Source organism: Schistocerca serialis, chromosome 4, assembly GCF_023864345.2.
Source record: "Schistocerca serialis cubense isolate TAMUIC-IGC-003099 chromosome 4, iqSchSeri2.2, whole genome shotgun sequence".
Lineage (NCBI taxonomy): Eukaryota > Metazoa > Arthropoda > Insecta > Orthoptera > Acrididae > Schistocerca > Schistocerca serialis.
Genome location: NC_064641.1, coordinates 756,674,607 through 756,695,407, shown reverse-complemented (window position 1 = coordinate 756,695,407; position 20,801 = coordinate 756,674,607).

The following is a 20,801-nucleotide window of genomic DNA, read 5'->3' as shown; positions in this document are numbered from 1 at the left end:
CGGGATGGACAGAGACAGAGGAGAGAAGAGGATTAGGGTGTCTATACATTTTCCATATACAGGGTGAGTCACCTAACATTACCGCTGGATATATTTCGTAAACCACATCAAATACTGACGAATCGATCCCACAGGCCGAACGTGAGGAGAGGGGCTAGTTTAATTGGTTAATACAAACCATAAAAAATGCACGGAAGTATGTTTTTTTAAAACAAACCTACGTTTTTTTAAAAATGGAAACCCGTTAGTTTTGTTAGCACATCCGAACATATAAACAAATACGTAATCAGTGCCGTTTGTTGCATTGTAAAATGTTAATTACATCCGGAGATATTGTAACCTAAAGTTGACGCTTGAGTACCACTCCCCCGCTGTTCGGTCGTGTGTATCGGAGAGCACCGAATTATGTAGGGATCCAAAGGGAACGGTGATGGACCTTAGGTACAGAAGAGACTGGAACAGCACATTACGTCCACGTGCTAACACCTTTTTATTGGTCTTTTTCACTGACGCACATGTAAATTACCATGAGGGGTGAGGTACACGTACACACGTGGTTTCCGTTTTCAATTACGGAGTGGAATAGAGTGTGTCCCGACATGTCAGGCCAATAGATGTTCAATGTGGTGGCCATCATTTGCTGCACACAATTGCAATCTCTGGCGTAATGAATGTCGTACACGTCGCAGTACATCTGGTGTAATGTCGCCGCAGGCTGCCACAATACGTTGTTTCATATCCTCTGGGGTTGTAGGCACATCACGGTACACATTCTCCTTCAACGTACCCCGCAGAAAGAAGTCCAGAGGTGTAAGATCAGGAGAACGGGCTGGCCAATTTATGAGTCCTCAACGTCCTATGAAACATCCTGTCAAGGGTCAGCCTAGTGTTAATTGCGGAATGTGCAGGTGCACCATCATGCTGATACCACATACGTCGACGCGTTTCCAGTGCGACATTTTCGAGCAACGTTGGCAGATCATTCTGTAGAAACGCGATGTATGTTGCAGCTGTTTGGGCTCCTGCAATGAAGTGAGGACCAATGAGGTGGTCGCCAATGATTCCGCACCATACGTTTACAGTCCGCGGTCGCTGTCGCTCTACCTGTCTGAGCCAGCGAGGATTGTCCACGCACCAGTAATGCATGTTCCGTAGATTCACTGCCCCGTGGTTTGTGAAACCCGCTTCATCGGTAAACAGGTAGAACTGCAACGCATTCTCTGTTAATGCCCATTGACAGAATTGCACTCGATGATTAAAGTCATCACCATGTAATTGCTGATGTAGCGACACATAAAACGGGTGAAAGCGGTGACGATGCAGTATGTGCATGACACTACTTTGATTCAGTTCACCGGCTCTCGCAATGTCCCGTGTACTCATGTGTGGGTTCATGGTAACAGCAGCTAACACACCAACTGCACCCGCTTCTCCTGTGACGGGCCTGTTACGGACCCGTTTGCGTACTACGACCATACCTGTTGCATACAGTAGGCGGTAGATCTTTTGCAATGTCGGGCACGTTGGATGCTCTCTGTCCGGGTACCGTTCTGCATACACCCTGCAGGCTTCAGCTGCATTTCGTCGACACTCGCCATAGATGAGTATCATCTCCGCCTTTTCAGAGTTCGAATACACCATGGTCACAGTTCCTACAACACTACACTATCACAGACGTCTGGTAACACGGTGTACTACAGTTGGTCTGCGTGCAGAGACGAATGCAGAATAACAATAGCAGCAAGCGCTACATGCGGACACTGCGACAGCTAGACCAAACCACAACAGTGCACTACAGCCACACTCGTAAACACGGTCGTCATCGTAAACATGTCCCTGCAGATGCTGCTCGCCGACCGTGGCCCGTGTTTGTTACAACACGCAACTGAACGTCGGAGGTTTCAAGCGTCAACTTTAGGTTACAATATCTCCGGATGTAATTAACATTTTACAATGCAACAAACGGCACTGATTACGTATTTGTTTATATGTTCAGATGTGCTAACAAAACTAACGTGGTTCCATTTAAAAAAAACGTAGGTTTTTGTTAAAAAACATACTTCCGTGCATTTTTGTATGGTTTGTATTAAACAATTACACTAGCCCCTCTCCTCACGTTCGGTCTGTGGAGTCGGTTCGTCAGTATTTGATGTGGTTTACGAAATATATCCAGCGGTAACGTTAGGTGACTCACCCTGTATATTAGAATTGTGTGCTTCCTCTTTTCTTTCTTTCTTATTTAACTGGACTGAACCATGGCAACCCATGGCTGGGAACACCTATTAACCAACAACCATCCCTGCAATTTGGTAACGTGAATGTGTGCTTTTCAGCTGCATGTGACATATCTGAAGGACATGTGGGCTCTATTCCTCGCCTAGTTGATGCAACACGATATTAGCATGGTGTGCCATGGTAGTGGGTAATTATTTGTCCAGTGAGCTTATAAACATTGTAATGTCCACACCATATTTTTTTCTGTTTGGTACTTAGCCCAACTTTACCTCCCGCTCTATAAAAGTCTATGTATTACCAAGACTATGTACCCACACACTATTATCCAACTTAAGCTCGTATGGTAACCTTCGACTAAGCAGACCCTAATTTGAATGGAACTGTAACTGGTCTGAATACAATTTGTCTTTATGTTAAATGAACTGAAGTACAACAATAATCCGGCCCTAATCAGAATTTCCACTTACCTCGCATCTTGACAACATTGTGACAGATTTCGCGAAAGCACAACAGCGAACAGCTAGCAGGCAGCGACTAAGCTAGATGTCTATTTCTAAATAAAATTTCCAGCTGTTGCATACCACATGTGGTAATGCTTAATGATAAACAGTGGGGTAGGGAGAATAACTATTCCTATGAAATGATATTCCAGGACAAAAGTTTTAGAATGAAGGCCGGTCGGAGTGGCCGTGCGGGTCTACGCGCTTCAGTCTGGAACCGCGCGACCGCTACGGTCGCAGGTTCGAATCCTGCCTCGGTCATGGATGTGTGTGATGTCCTTAGGTTAGTCAGGTTTAAGTAGTTCTAAGTTCTAGGGACTGATGACCTCAGATATTAAGTCCCATAGTGGTCAGAGCCATTTTAGAAAAATGAGGGAAAAATGTATGAAGTTCTGAAACTTTGGGAAAGCACTCTTAGGGGATGAAGAAATAGAAAACAGAAAAGTTCCCTCGCCTATCGAGGGAGCTTCCCCCTCCCCCATCTCTTAATGTAATTTATTTTCCTTTTTCCTAACTTTACGAAAAACGGTTCATTTAACGAAGTTATCTATATAACAGAAAATATTTCTAGTGAAATTCTACTCAGAGAAGGTCAAATGCATGTTCAAGCAAGGTAACTAGCTTATGAGTGCCAAAATTTGTAAGTAAAAAAAAAGTGAAATTTATTTTATAACAGACTTTCATTTATACAGAACAACGTTGCTTTATAGTACTTTACTTCAGGTTTATGCAATTTAAATTATCGAAATTAAAACCATTTTTCATGAAAAGTAAGAATTACTGTAAAACTAATGAACAATTACTTTTGTTGTAATATATTTACAATCATATACAGCATGTAGACAAAGAAAATACCACAATATCTATCAAACAAATATATTCTTGTAAATATTTTTTTTATATAAAAACATCATCCAAATCTTCTGTCCAATCATTGCGAGGCACATTAATGCATCTTTTCCCACGACAGTGTTTGCACATTGTTGTGCCATGTAGGTCAGCCTTCACACATCCGCACTTCCTTCCGCAGCCTTGAGCGCAGGTGCATGAAATCAGTAGCAGTATTTTCTCTGGAGCAGGTGGTCGTCTCATGTGAATTGGCGAGAGGGATCAGTTTGAGTACCTCCAGCCCCAGTTTCTGGGCTCCAAGTTGTTCCTCAGCCATAGCTGGACTTGTAGGTAAACTACGTAAGAGTGGAGGCGTCCTACATCAGTAGTGGGTGGCAAACGAGAGAGTATGACTGCATTGTTTACCTGAACCACAAGTATACTAAAACATTTAAATCGAATGGCATTTAAGTTATCATAAGGACTCTCTACTGTTTTTGTGTAGAGAGAGAGTATAAATTTCTCTCCTGCTTTTGCAATGGTATCAGGAGAGAAAGCAGAATCTGTGGAATATTATGAAGTTGGGGACACCAGTTGAATAGTTAGGAAGCTTGCAGCTTTCCTCTCCCAAACAAAGCTGAAGTTTTGTCGCGACCACTTGCTGCGTGAAGCAACAGTATTGAATAATTGCATTCATGAACGAGTCTTTATAACACCTTGTTCTGATGCTACCTTACCTTCCTTCATCAGGATTGTGTCTGTGTCGTCTGGAGCAAGAGCGATAAGTAGCACAACATCATCTACATTTTGACCAACTATAATCAATTGCTGGTAAAATTTTGAGTCATTTATTGCTTTTGCAACAATTTTAACATCTGCATCGCCATCTGCAATCCTGGCTTCAACACCATAACTGTCTAGTTTTTGCAAAAGCTGTGTAATAAACATTTCCTTATCGCTGAGATTACTAAAAAGGCAGACTGTCGTTCAACGCATAACGTCTCCTAATTAAAGAAAATTCTCGTGAGATCCGCTTCATCGTTCGCCTTTGGCGTTCAAAAGTTTTTATGTTCAGAGAGCTTTTTGAATATGCGTCAAATACAATAGAAACATCATCTTTATAATGTCTCAGAATATAGGCTATTAACGTTTTATAAATGTCACTAAAAGTTCCATTCTCGGACCAGACGACGTGGTGGATAACAAACCTTCCATCTATGACAAAAAAACTTCGATTGATTATTGTCAATATTCCTTTCAGGTACTTGATTGAAAATATTGTACAGCGACGACTTTTTTGTCTTCCTCATCAGTCCACTGCTGTCAAACAGAGACATTGATACACTCGATAATTCGTACGTGAAACAATCCGTGAAATCATCAGGTAAATGAAACGTGCACAGTATTTTCTGAAATACCTGAGTCGTATTTACTTCAGTTATATTTTTTTCAAACCTAACAGTTGACATGCACATTGTCCTAACTATGCTGGATTGCTTAAGCTTCAGAGAACCAAATTTTGGTGAGATAGTAACTATTGTTCGAAGAGCTTCTTCATCAACAGAGAAAGCTTTGTATCAGTTTACTTCCTGAGAAGCTACTAATCCAGATCCTTACGAATACTATTTGCTCCTTATAAGCAAATGGAGTGTGTTGTTGCAACCATAGCTGAAATCTTCTGAGAATTTTCTCGTCAATTTCTATCCTCCCACCGCTCAGTTCAACATGCTGACCACTCAAAAGCGAATGTAAATTGCAGAACTGTTCCATAGCTTCACATATGTGATGGGCTATTGGTATATCACAAATCCATCGGTTCAACACACTATCGGTGAAGCCTCATCCGTGCGAAACCCCTCCACAACTCTTCAGGTTCTTCATAAGCGTCTGTTCTATCGCCACGTCGGTCCACACTCCACACCAATGCTTATCAGAGCGTCGAAACGTGAAGAAGCTGTCCTTATTAACTCCGCGGGTTTCACGGTTTCTTTCAGTTTTTCCATGACCTGGAAGTACAAATGACACACCTTAGCATAAGGATAGTGTCCAGTTGTATGGAATATTAGGAGCATAGCTCTAACACATTCTATATGAAGCTCCCAATTCCTCATACGCTCTGTTTGGGTGAAATGCAATGCCAAGACGACAAGCTGAATGTATCCATAACTGGGACGTTTTACCTCTTTGCTTTATATCATCCATTGTGTTGACCAATTTGTTTTTCAGCTTTTCAATCACTTGACCTTTTCCCAAATTACCGAAAGATGCACCATTTCCACTCATATCAGAAATATAGTCTTTAATATGTTGCTTCTCTTCCTCCATGACTGCCATTTCCTCCAGTATTATGATGCAAAGAGCACACATGACTGCGGAGTGAGCTTGAATTGCCCTCGTGTCTGCACGACCAGAAAATATATGGGTAACAGAAGTTGCAGCATATACAGTACCAAACGTTGAGAGAGTCCAGTGTTTCTCATTAAGAATCCTATTGCTCCTAGAAAAGACATTATCAATTGAAAGCCTCCTAATCGAATAATTACCTTAGTCAATAGGTCATTCCCTCCATTAGCCTCCACTGCAACTATATCGTTAGCTTTCATGTAGAGTGGTTGATCAAACGTCTGAGGGACAAGAGGACTGATTTGGTATTTGCTGAAGGAAGTCTGAATGCTCGTCAATTTTTGGCAAGAATGGTAAACCGTTTTATCATGCCCTTCATGATTAGGGCGCCAAATGGCATATTCTGTCAGGATAATGCAAGACACCCACATACCAACATCCACCCAACAATCTTGATGAACTGACACAGCCTGTGTTTCAAGCACGGCAAGAAATTCCCAAAAGGTGACATTTGGAAACTGTGTGCCTCTTATGTCACGACAGATATAAGAGTGTACTTGTGCCTGTGGGGGTCGCATCTCATACGGGGGACATTCAATAAGTAATGCAACACTTTTTTTTTCTCTGCCAGTTTCGCTTGAAAAAATGCGGAATTTGTTGTGGAAACTGTGAAAAATTTCCGCATCAGCACCTATAGTTTCGTGTAGTTTTGCAAGGCTGTGTCGCTATACATAGCCCTCAAAATGCGTCTGCAACAGAGATGCGTCCCGAGCACAGAGCTGTCATTGAGTCTCTTTTGGCGGAAAATCATGACGTCGCAGATATTCATAGGCGCTTACAGAATGTCTGCGGAGACGAGGGATCTTTCATCATCGGACCTAGGCCGCACAAACCTCTCCGACTTCCCGCGTGCTGGTCGGCCACATACAGCTGTCCTACCATCAGGAAACTGAAGAAACGACTTGAGCGTGTTCATCGCCGCAAAAATGCGAACCTCCATAACGACGCAAAGCCTGTGCACCCTAGAGGACCTCACAAAACTTCATTGGACTGTCCCTCCTCATCCAACCGACAGCCCGGATCTCGCACCTTCAGACTGCCATCTGCTTGACCCAACGAAGGATGCACTCCGCGAGAAGCAGTATGTGGATGATGGGGTGGTTATTGATGCAACAAAACGTTGGCTCTGACGTCGTCCAGTGAAGTGGTACCGTCTGGGCATACAGCCTCCCCCCCTTCCCCAGTAAGGTGGCGTAAGCATAAGGTTTTACAGCGAAAAGGTTGGGTAATAATATCGGCTATTGGAATCCTGAATAAAGACAACGAGCATTCAGAAAAAGAATATATTGCACTACTTATTGAACACCCCTGGTACTCATATTCATGTGAAGGGTATTTGTTGCAGATGGAATGAAATTTAATCATTTAATACCCCTTCTTAATGAACGTCTTCACGAAGTTTGGTGAATATAGAACTGGTGTTTCACGGCGCAGCACTTCCTGGTTTCGCCAGTACAACTAAAACAAACAAGAGATTATGGCCAGGATATTTCCCTTGTGTGAGACACAGTCAATTTAGTTACACACTTATGTCGTTCTTAACTTATGCCTCGTATATAATGAAGTTAAACCCAAAGATGGTACCTGTTCCAATTTCTTTTCTTTCTGTTCACGATTCCGTTGTACAATCTTTGGCCGCAAGCCAATGGAAGCTATTGAGAACATTTTCTGTTTGACGTCACGCTGTGGACCAGAAGGCTCGTAAGCACAGACCCAGTGAGTCAGCGTCACAGACGTAATTCCCATCACAATGAGTCAACCGAAGTAAATGAGTCAACTCAGACGGGCAGTGATTGTAGAAGATGACAAGTTAAGGAAATATTCCAGAAAGATATCGCATGAATAGTACAATATTAGCCGCGGTTAACAGTTTCCGATTTTCTAGTCGAGAGGAAGCATTGTTTAAGCGCTAAACCAAATCATCGCTTTGACAAGCCGATGAATTCGTCAGACATCTTCCTTGATGCTGTTGTAAATATAAGGAGCGTGGCCAAAAGGCAACCATAAAAGCTTTTTTATCCATCAGTCATCAGTCACGTAATTAATAACTTCTGTTGAGGCTACACCGTTTAATCTTCAGGAAGCATGCCACTAAGCCCTGATTCAAAGAACGTGGAAGTGGTTTTCATTCTTTCCGAAATATGGTAAATTCACATTTTATATGAACTGACCTAGCACGCCGTCCGTCCCGATAGCTGAGTGGTCAGCGCGACGGACTGCCGTCCTACGGGCCCGCGTTCGATTCCCGTCTGGGTCGGTGATTTTCTCCGCGCAGGGACTGGGTGTTGTGCTGTCTTCATCATCATTTCATCCCAATCCGGCGCACAGGTCGCTCAATGTAAAGTCGTATGTAATAATACCTGCACCAAGGCGGCCGGACCTGCCCCGCAAGGGGTCTCCCGGCCATTGAGACCAAACGCTCATTTCCATTTACCTGGCACGCAAGTGAAATTCCAAGTTATTACCAAGACCTCAGAACGGTTTCATGTCGCAACTTCCAACGTACTAAAGTATTATCTAATACGTTTTCATAAACATCTGCCTTCGTTTTTCCCTGGTCAAAAATATATAACATTACTCTTTGGAAAAAAGCGACTTTGATTCCGAAAATGAAGATAAAGAAAAGATAGGCGAAATAAAAAAATTCTGTCTTCCATAAGTGATCAGAACACAGTTCCGCCCTCCAAGCATCGTACGGATACAAACGAATATGTGAATAAGTGAAATAAACAATCTCAAATCGCTCGACACAGAAAGGCTCCTACAGCTCATAGGGTGACAGGTTATACACTGGTGGGCCGAAATAGTGTGACCATCTTGTTAACAATGTGTTAATCCACCCTTTGGAAGTCAGTACAACAGCGATTCGGCGTACCGTGGATTAAGCTAACCCTTGATAGGTTTCTCGAGGCACATGGTGCTAGACATGAACTCCCAGGTCACACACTGCACGTAAATTGAGGGTCGGTAGTTTAGGGCACGGAGCTGACGCTCCATAGTATTCCAGATGTGTACCATCGGCTTCAGATTACGTGTTTGGGTAGCCAAGATATTAATACTCCACCGTGGTGCCTTTTCATTTTGTACAACACTTGGCTTATTTTAACTGCCCATCTCTTCCTGTCAGCGTCTCGGAATACTGGTGCCAGCTATTCTTTACGACAATGCTATTCTTGTCGCCTGATCTGCCCTACCCCTTTCGTTGAGGCTGTTTTCCAGGCCACAAACAATTTAGTCAGTAAATGCCTGGATGCTGTACATAATAAATCGTGCGACCGCTCTCGGTCATATTGTTTTTGGACACTTATTTCTCATTACGTTGATTATGTAAGCACATTTATTTCTCGGTTTCTTATTTTTAATGTTAGAATAGTAGACATTCAGAATGTTTTTATTGTGTGGAGCCCCGTAAAACTTAAAGATATCCTTAGAATTATGCAAGATACTAGAAGGTATCAGATAGATTATATAATGGTAAGACAGAGATTTAGGAACCAGGTTTTAAATTGTAAGACATTTCCAGGGGCAGATGTGGACTCTGACCATAATCTATTGGTTATGAACTGTAGATTAAAACTGAATAAACTGCAAAAAGGTGGTAATTTAAGGAGATGGAACCTGGATAAGCTGACTAAACCAGAGGTTGTACAGTGTTTCAGGGAGAGCATAAGGGAACGATTGACAGGAATGAGGGATAGAAATACAGTAGAAGAAGAATGGGTAGCTTTGAGGGATGAAGTAGTGAAGGCAGCAGAGGATCAAGTAGGTAAAAAGACGAGGGCTAATAGAAATCCTTGGGTAACTGAAGAAATATTGAATTTAATTGAAAGGAGAAAACATAAAAATGCAGTAAATGAAGCAGGCAAAAAGGAACACAAACGTCTCAAAAATGAGATCGACAGGAAGTGCAAAATGGCTAAGCAGGGATGGCTAGAGGACAAATGTAAGGATGTAGAGGCTTATCTCACTAGGGATAAGATAGATACTGTCTACAGAAAATTAAAGAGAACTTTGGAGAAAAGAGAACCACTTGTATGAATATCAAGAGCTCAGATCGAAACCAATTTCTAAGCAAGAAGGGAAAGCAGAAAGGTGGAGTATATAGAGGGTCTATACAAGGGCGATGTACTTGAGGACAATATTATGGAAATGGAAGAGGATGTTGATGAAGATGAAATGGGAGATGTGATACTGCGTGAAGAGTTTGACAAAGCACTGAAAGACCTAAGTCGAAACAAGGACCCGGGAGTAGACAACATTCCATTAGAACTATTGATATCCTTGGGAGAGCCAGTCCTGACAAAACTCTACCATCTGGTGAGCAAAATGTATGAGACAGGCTAAATACTCTCAGACTTCAAGAGAAATATTATAATTCCAATCCCAAAGAAAGCAGGTGTTGACGGATGTGAAAATTACCGAACTATCACTTTAATAAGTCACAGCTGCAAAATACTAACGCAGATTCTTTACAGACGAATGGACAAACTGGTAGAAGCCAACCTTGGGGAAGATCAGTTTGGATTCCGTAGAAATATTGGAACACGTGAAGCAATACTGACCCTACGACTTAGAAGCTAGATTAAGAAAAGGCAAACCTACGTTTATGGCATTTGTAGACTTAGAGAAATCTTTTTACAATGTTGACTGGAATATTCTCTTTCAAATTCTGTAGGTGGCAGGGGTAAAATACAGGGAGCGAAAGGCTATTTACAATTTGTACAGAAAGCAGATGGCAGTTATAAGAGTCGAGGGGCATGAAAGGGAAGCAGTGGTTGAGAACGGAGTGAGTCAGGATTGTAGCCTCTCCCCGATGTTATTCAATCTGTATATTGAGCAAGCAGTAAAGGAAACAAAAGAAAAATTCGGAGTAGGTATTAAAATTCATGGAGAAGAAGTAAAAACTTTGAGGTTCACCGATGACATTGTAATTCAATCAGAGACAGCAAAGGACTTGGAAGAGCAGTTGAACGGAATGGACAGTGTCTTGAAAGGAGGATATAAAATGAACATCAACAAAAGCAAAACGAGGATAATGGAATGTAGTCGAATGAAGTCGGGTGCTGCTGAGAGATTAGGAAATGAGACACTTAAAGTAGTAGGTGAGTTGTGCTATCTGGGGAGCAAAATAACTGATGATGGTCGAAGCAGAGAGGATATAAAATGTAGACTGGCCATGGGAAAGAAAGCGTTTCTGAAGAAGAGAAATTTGTTAATATCGAGTATTGATTTAAGTGTCAGGAAGTCGTTTCTTAAAGTGTTTGTATGGAGTGTAGCGATTTATGGAAGTGAAACATGGACGATAAATAGTTTAGACAAGAAAAGAATAGAAGCTTTCGAAATGTCAAATCTTAATGCTCTAGTGAAAACGACAGTCATAACTGACGATGTCGCTGAGTCAACATGGGAACACGTAGAGGTTGTCTGTTGCATAGACCCATGTTCCACCACGTGAGCTGAACACTGTGCGCGTGGTCGTGCGGTAGCGTTCTCGCTTCACGCGCCCGGGTTCCCGGGTTCGATTCCCGGCGGGGTCAGGGATTTTCTCTGCCTCGTGATGACTGGGTGTTGTGTGATGTCCTTAGGTTTGTTAGGTTTAAGTAATTCTAAGTTCTAGGGGACTGATGACCATAGATGTTAAGTCCCATAGTGCTCAGAGCCATTTGAGCACTGTGCGCCAAAACACATCGTATTCTGTTGTCAGATCGGCCACAGATCGCTGCCTATCCTGCAGACTCGGAATTCCTTGTTCTGTCATGAGGCGTGGACGACCAACGCGTGGTTCCACGGTCCTTCAAGCAATTCCCACAGATGTTCACAGTAGAACACACGAACAGGCAACCTGCTTCGCAGTTTCCGAGGTGCTCGTTGCGATGTGCCTGGGCATAACAATCTGCTCTCTGTTAAAATGGGTGATGGTAGTAAATTTCGGCATTTACGCCCCTTTCGCCACTAGAATGATTTCTCATTTGTCTTTCTTCCGCTTATAAACATTCTTTCAGGGTCACATGCAGGTATCGCCAGCAAGCAAGCAGCTTTCGATATGGAGGTTGGCAGTGCTCATCATGGCGTTACTGCCGGGGGGCGTGGGGGTGGGGGTGGGGGGGGAGGTGATAGGTGATGTGCCCCCACCCCCCGTCCCAATACTTTTTGCAAAGCAGTTTCAATTTTTTGAGTCTTAGTTGACAAAAAAAAGAAATGATCTATCCCAAGCTTAATTAATTATACGTACTGAAACCTTTTGTGCAGTAAGAATTAATGGTTTGCAGGATCTACTAACGTGCCAGTAAACCAAATCCACTGACGTTTTGCAATAAAGAGACGTATTCCATGCTCTAATGCACTGTGTTGGTACGACTTCGAATCATGAAGGAGCGCGGTAGACACGCCTGAATCTGCACGATTTTGCCGTAAGTTTGTAGTAGGGATGAAGTAGACAGACTACTAGCAGCTGAACACTGGGAGACAATCACTTACTGTCTGGTGTTGGTACAGTAATAACGTTATAGTCAGGGCATATGCCAACAGAAATTACTATGAAGGCAGATCAAGGCAATTCATCAATACTGTCTGTTTCTAAAAGGCAAAAGATGGATGGTAAGTAAATATTTATTACAAACTACATTCCATTTCACTCAGGTTCCCTACTACACGTAGTTCATAAGAATTTATCAAGCGTTTTTTAAATTGATCTAAATATAGCATATAGCCTATTATGTTCTATACATACTCGTATTAGTTTTGTTCGATCTTTCCCTACATAAAGGGAATACATGACCAATCTGGCAAGAAGAGACAAGCTCCCTTGGAAAAAATGTTGCTGGAGAGAAAAGGAGATGATTTGGTAGCTCCATATCTGAAAATCGATGTTCAATCTTTGAAAACAGAGTTTGAACTCTCTCATCTACGATACAACGTAAAATGCCTGAAAGACGCAAAAGATGATTTGGCTTCTATGAAAAAAAGTTCAAGTATTATTTGCTAATTCTGACGCATTAGTAAAGCTTATAACGATGGACTTTGAAAGATTACTGTCCTTATTCGCTTGACACAGTATTTAATTATCATTTCTGACTTTTTAACAACTCACATTTTTTCCTAGTGTTTCTAGTTTTCCATTTGCGTCTTTAAATGCATTTGTCATGTTTGGAAAATAAACTAAACAAAATCGTTTATGTTAGAGGCTATTTATTTTAATTTCCAATAAAAATCAATCAGAATTTAATTTGAAAATCTGTTCAATTTGAAATTGTTTCCATAGTTGTTTAGAAGATAATACGTAATTATAATACATATGTTACGGTGCTCGCTTATTTCCAAGTCCGCATCGATCCTAGTGCTGAGCTTTCACTCAGATGGCGCTTTGGCGTTAGGCGGTTGTTTCCGTGTGTGATCGCTGGCCGGAGCTTAGCTGGAGGAGGAAAGAGGGGGCTACCTTGGCGTGGAGACAGTTCGGCTCGGCTGGTGTTGTTTGCGTCTGGACGCCGCGTGGGGCCCGATGGAAAGACCGGACCGTGATTTTACGGTTAATAGTGTGGGCAGCGGCGTGGTGTGCCGTTTAACTTGATTCGCTTGTTGTAGTTTGTCGGGTATGAGTTTGAAATACCTTCTATGTGCGGTGGGATGTCATTTCGTACTCTTGTCTCTCCGTCGCTGGGATTACTATCCTCGTTTACCGTCCCATGGATGTATATCGATAGGGTACGCTGCTCTCCGTACTCTACTAGACGCTGGTGATGGAAGTGCATCGTTCATCGGCACGTTAGTCTGGGTGCTTTATGTTTGATCTTCAAGTGCATAGTCTTCGAGTGGCACTCCTTAGAGTTTACCTTGCGCAGTTAGATTGGAGTTTATTTTGTCTTGTGGTGCTTCCGCTTTCAGTTAACGAAGCGTAAGCTTGATTCGGCACTCCGTACGACGCTTGGCACCTCAGCTGGAGGGTCGGAGTCACCTTCGCGACTAAACGGAAGTCTTTGGTCTGAGAGGTCTTGTGTTTTGCATATTGTTCATAAATTGTTGTTTTGGTATTAAGGTGGCTGAGGTTTCTTATGGATTTCCCGGCATTTTGTCTGTTGTCCGGCCCGGGCTAGGTCTCGTTATTTTAAAAGTCGGTCCTTGTTTTGGCTTAGTACGATTTTGGTTTACTGTCTGGTGGTTCTGGTAGTACGCCGGGTCGCTGTGGTTGTGTTGCATTTTGTATGGGGTTGTGTGCTCGGAACCGTGGAGTACCATTTGTGTGAACTGCTTCACTGGGGAGTACTGATCGGGCCATTCTTGGTCCTTTGCTGTATGAAATGATTTTATTATTATTTTAAAGTAACATTATCACTTAAATGATTTAGTTCTTGTTGCGTTAATTGCAACTTGGGTACTGAGAAATTTAGTAGTGCAATTACGGAAGATTTAATAGTGGCACATGCCCCTATACCTGTTTCGTAATCTGTTAATTACCGAAAGACCTTAAGCTCATAGTCATATGATGTGATTTTCATAAATTATTGTATTTTTATGTCATGCTATTGTTTTTTTAATTTGCTGACCGCTGGTGTACTGTTCCAAGTATTAAAATGTTTCAGGTAGCTATTACTTGGGTGGAACGCGCGGAGCCGCAACGGAGAGAGTGGTTGCGTGCCTTACGTGTCAGTTGTTGGCGCGGCCTGGTGTCCGTTGTTTGTCTTGGTGCACCTAAGTTAAGTATCGTGTTGCCTCCTCCCTTGTGGCCCCGTCGTGTTCTTCTCATAAACATTTCCTTCAAGGCACTTTAGTTAATTTTATTCTAGTATTATTTTAATTTCTTACTTTGGTAAAATTGTGCGGCCTTCATTATGCACACTGTTTGTCATAGCGGAGTTGATGTGACATTGTAATTACTTAAACTCCATTGTGTGTGCCCTTCGTGATACATATTGTTTGTCATAATAGTTTTGAATATGGCAATTATAATGTCTCATATATCATGATGTGCGTGTGTAATGGTGCAATAAATGGATGATTGTTATTTCTGTTTTTGGCGCCCTTCATGCCTCCTTTCTTGTCCATATTGGTACGCTATCCTTGTACTTGTGTTGGTAAGCCACATCAACATACACTGTCGGTAGACTTAAACGATAATGTTATTTAACTTTTCTACACTCGGTAATCGCAAAACATGTTTTGATCCACACTTAAATTGGCACACTTTAGGACTTTTAAGTACCATTGAAATATATTGTTTGAGGGATCCAGAATTCTTCAACAAAAGGTTTTCGACCTTTTTCAAGGAGACCTCCCGTTTAGACTCCTTTGCGATCCACAACCCCCCCCCCCCCCCCCGCCCCGCCCCTCACACACACAACAATTTACTGCTAGTGACATGCGAGCAACAGTCTATTAGTTTACCGTAGGTAGCTGTGAAAGCAGAGCATACCAAGTGTCTCTTCTTTTCAGGCACTTTCCAAGGTCATGTCTTCCCATTTCATAAGAGGGGTCGCAAGGCCTACGCAAAGAACTAAGCCTTACTCATAAAACTCCGACTGCTCACGTTCCACGGCAAGTCAAGAGCCCTAGTATTTCCTCTGCAATGGACTCGTTGCTAAAATCGGTGAAATGGCCAAGCGAGGTGACGCAGTTGTTAGCACACTGAACTCGCATTCTAAAGGATGACGGTTCAAACACGCGTCCTGCCATCCTGATTTAGGTTACCCATGATTTCCCTATATCTCTTCAGGTAAATGCCGGGATGCTTCCTCTCAAAAGGCACGGTCGACCTCCTTCCCCATCCTTCCCTAATCCGATGGGACCAATGACCTCGCTGTTTGGTCCCCTCCCCAAATCAACCAACCATCAATACAGGAGTGCGCTAGGGACCTCGGCTGCGGAATGCCATAACGCTGGAAGAATTGGGGACGCCAGCTGCTAATAATTTTATTTGTAGGATAAAAATTGTGTATTCTCCGTCACACATCTTTTGTCACTGATGTCGAGGTAGATGTAATGGTCCCGCGAGAGGAACAGATTCAGCAATGAAACCACCTTCACAGAATTTCGCAGTCGCCAGGGACATGCCATCATTCGCCCTCCCTGTAGAAGTCGTACTGACATTGGACAAATGTATGGGAACAACCAAACACATGTTACCATGCCTAGTACTGTGTAGGAAAACAGTTGACATCAAAAAACTTCCAATTGTCTCAGAATTAGTAAACGCACGTCCTGTATGGTATCATTGCTCCTGCAAAATGATGAAGGTGGATACAGCTCACGCACACTTCTCTCCAAAGTAGACCAAAAATGCTCAATAATATATAAAAATGGTGACTGATGGCCCAGGGGAGATGCGACAGTTCATCCTCATGCTCACAGAACCAGTGACGGTGCAAGCTATGTGAACACATGGCCTTGGCACACAGTATCACCAATGGGGAACACACACTGCTCCCTAGGATGGACTTGATCAGCCTGAAAGGTCACATAATACTTGGCAGTAATGCGACTTTGCAGAGTTTTCATTGGGCCCACGGAATACGAGGTGTCCAAACCATTACCCAACTTCTGCCAAGTTTCACCCTTAGGACGTAAACTCGTCTAGAAGGTAGAAACATTGTGAAGTGAGTCATCTGACCAAAATACTTTCTTCCATTGCTCCACAGTCCAAGTTTTGTGACTTCGGCACCACGCTTTCTCGCCCTGGAGTTCCCTGCCTCTGGAGTACCGTTCGTGTTGTTTTGGTGCCGACAGGGTTCACGAGTGCGACATTCAATTCTGCAGTGACTTTTGCAGCTGTCGTCACAACACCCTTACACTGACCGCTCAACAGTTTTTTCCGCCTTGTGACTTATCAGGTAATGGTTTTCCGCATTCCCTCTATGCGATACGGTGCCTATTGAAACACAAAACATCTCGGCTACCTTGGTTGCAGAAGCACCACCAAATGAGCACCAAAAATGCGTGCATTTCGAATTCCCTTTGCTCCGACATAATGCACTCGCATGTACACAGAACACTGTTCTGACCACGACTGACGTACAGAGGACACTGCACAGGTGTCGTTAGCGTTCAAATACAACATGACAATGTGCAGCCTGGGCTAGCACCTACATTTATGTTCAAGCAAGTGTTTGTAGTGGTGTTTCCATATTTTTGCATAACCTTTGTACGCCACCTGTGCTGACTCACCGTCTCATGAAACCTCTCCTGTCTACTGTGCTAGCTTTTTCTAAATATGTCCTACTGACACTGGCTTCTGAGTGTCAGAACGACTTGGCTCTTATTTTTCCAATTTTGTTTTTGCCTTGCGCTGTCCCCTGGTTTGGTTCCATTCTACAAAAAAATGCTTAGTGTGTAATTTGGGATCGGTACGGAGTGGGGTGCTCCACGGCACCCACATTTGGGGACAAAAAGTAGAACCACACAAAAATCGTATTTATTTCTTATGTCAAAAACTTGTCGCGGCTTCCTTTTCTGTGACTTTCAAATAAGATTTATAATGCGAGTCAAAATTTGAAGATATAAGCTTTTATATTGTTTGGTCGGGTGAACCTCCATTATTAGCAGCATAACATAAAAATCTCCTTAAAATATTAATTTACCACTAGAAAAATCATGACTGGGATTATAGAATACACTTCTGACAACGTGAATAATTTTCCGCCGCCCCAGGAGTGACTCAGTTCTAAAGGATACAAACAGTTAAGACACAGAATATATGGTGTCATAATCTCGCATAGTAATTACTAATAAAACTATACACTGCACTCAATAGGAAATAAGTAATCTCACTGTTACATATATCATCTCAATAAGACAAACGACAGTTCATTGTGTCATAAATCTCGGGTAACAGCCTGCTAAGGTTGCAGAATAAATAAGATTTGCACCTTACATGAGAGCTTTATACATTGCAACAGGAAGGTGAATATTACACCTAACTTAATTCGGCGGTTATGAGCAAATTTGCCTATCAGTATGTAATGCAAAACAGGGATGACACTCATTCAACAGTAATTAACACACCATTCCTATATAATGTCTATGAGCAGAAGGTGCAACAAGCAGCGAGAGGCATTTTAGTTTGTAATTTCAGAGGGGCGAGTAGAGGCAAGGCCGTGCTACGGGGGGTACCATGGAAACCACTTAAAGGGGAGTCCCAGACAGCAGGTCAGTGAGCGACCAGGTGACTCAGATGGGGAGAGCAAGTATAACGGCTCATCTGAGGGTGGACAGGAAAGTAAGGTTTTAAAAACTGTGTTTCGGAATTCCAAAGGAATATGATCAAAACCAGTGATGCATTTTTGATCATGTGTCCAGCAAGTGCTACTCATGTGAGAGAGTCAATGTACGCTTTTAGGTGTCTGGAACGGACACAAAACGTCTGATTGGCGGAAACTTGCTACGAAAGAGAAAAGAGCCAAAGTTTCAATGCAGTTTAGGCACCTTGCGATTGGTAGAGAGAGTTTCCACAAAACAAGAGGAAAGCTCCTATTCATCGAGAAAAGCCGTGACGTGAAGAACGGAAGAATCCACGTGGGGAGACAGTTTGGTTATGAGTAAGACAGGAGGGAAATTTTCGGAAACTCTTCTCTGAACTAGCGCCAAGTGCAGGAGTGCATAACGCTCTGTACGAGAGGAGTAATTTGTGTGAACACTGCGTTCACAACGGCTGACATACAGATATAAAATAGATGTAGCATCAATTAGCTCCAACTATAGAGAAACGAAGCAGCCAATTAGTTAATTGTTCCTGGAAGAACTGAGACGGCATTATAATATGCACGCTGCTCCAACCAAGTGTGTGTATATTGCCACATTCTAAGACTAGGGATGAGTACATGTTCTCTCACATAATGAGAAACATAGGGAAAGTTTCTGCTGGAAAATTCAGCAAAGGTGTAATTAGTTTTATAGGAATTTCAGCGTAAGAGAGCGACCTAGCAGACAACAGCTCATTGCAGCTTAAGGGGAGTAGGACGTCAAACGGGCCGACTTGGAGTAGGAGAGGCATCACAGGATATTTTAATTTCCACTGTCTATACTTTTACAAATAAATTCCTAAAACTTTGTCAGCATCACCAGGAACGATTCAGGATTCACACTTATTGCAGTGGAAGATCGAAAACATAACAAAATAAATTTTTTTACGTTCGAAATTTCATCATTCTTTCACTTACTAATGGCTGCATTTGTTGCTATAGGTACACTTTTCTTCATAAGTTATAGAGATTCTTCGATGAATTTTGCACAGCATGCAAACCATACTTACTGGTGTACGAAACTCTAGAATTTATTTAATTTATGAAAAAACGAATGAGCTGTTATATTTTCAACTCCATGTTTAGAAAAAACAAAAATTTTCTAGTTAATTACCTTAATTTTACCACAGTTTTTAATAGATTTGTAAAATTCTAAAGTTTCATACACCTTTGAGTATGGTTTGTATGCTGTGCAAAATTCATGGAAGAATCTCTCTTACTTATGAAGAAAAGTGTACCTATAGCAACAAATGCTGCCATTAGTAAGTGAAAAAAATGATGACATTTCACATGTAAAAAAATTTATTTTGTTATGTTTTCGAACTTCCACTGCTGTGAGTGTAAATTCTGAATCCTTCCTGGTTGCGTTTAGAATTATTTATCTTTCTGAAGGGTAAGATTTAATGTTGTTGTGTTTAGGATTATTTCACTTTTTGATGTTGACGAGATGCATTATCCTGACAACTGCTTTTTGTTGTTACATTGAAAACTGTGTAAAAGGGTGTATTTTTGTGCTAATATTGCGACATTAAATATGTCACTTCAACTTACACAGTTGTCTTCAATCCTAGAATAAGAAAAACCGAAAAATATTGCGCCTTACAAATGGCGACCCTGCCAGGATGGTAATTGGTCTGCCTGGATGGCAATTAGTCAAATTAGTAAGAAAAATAAAGATTTTTGAATTTTCAAAAAAAATTGTGTTGTTTTGTGACGAGGTTACCCAATGTATGTAAATAGTGGACAGAATACATTAATGTGTGATCGAAAGTGTAGAAAAGTTGTATTAGCAAGTAGAAAAACACTTGGCATTGTGTAGAAGTAGCTTGTGCGTGACCTTGCTGGCGTGCGCGAAGTTATTCACGGCGTTGTTGGGTTGGGTTTGAAAATCCACAAACAGTGAACAGCGTTGCTAATGATGTTTACATAATACAAGAAACTTTCTATGATATTTTGGAAACGGGTAAGATCATATAACTTGATGTTCACGAGAGCGCAAGCTCGCGCAATTCAAGAAAGACAAAGGTTTGTTACACGATCGGAGATGGCGGAAGAATGGAGAGTGTCGCAGATAGGTCAAACTGAAGATCTTGACACGATAGAGATAGACGTAGAACAAAAAGTATCGAGTGAGAGTCACGGAACGGAACATAGTGACAGTGCAGAGGGAATGGTAACAAATGGTTCAAATGGCTCTGAGCACTATGGGACTTAACATCTATGGTCATCAGTCCCCTAGAACTTAGAACTACTTAAACGTAACTAAGGACATCCCGCAACACCCAGTCATCACGAGGCAGAGAAAATCCCTGACCCCGCCGGGAATCGAACCCGGGAACCCGGGCGCGTAAAGCGAGAACGCTACCGCACGACCACGAGCTGCGGACGAATGGTAACAGCTTCACGATTGGTATCACAGTCTGAGAATGCACGAAAACAAACAAGTGACGGATCTAGTGGGTCAGAAACAGAGGACGAGCAACTTCGGTATGTTGAACCAAAAATAGTAATTTTGAACCAAATGGGACAGCTCCAACAGAAAGAATGCGTGTAAATGCGTCCGCACTGTGCATGGAAGTCGGTGAAACGCCACGTGAAAGACGCGAAC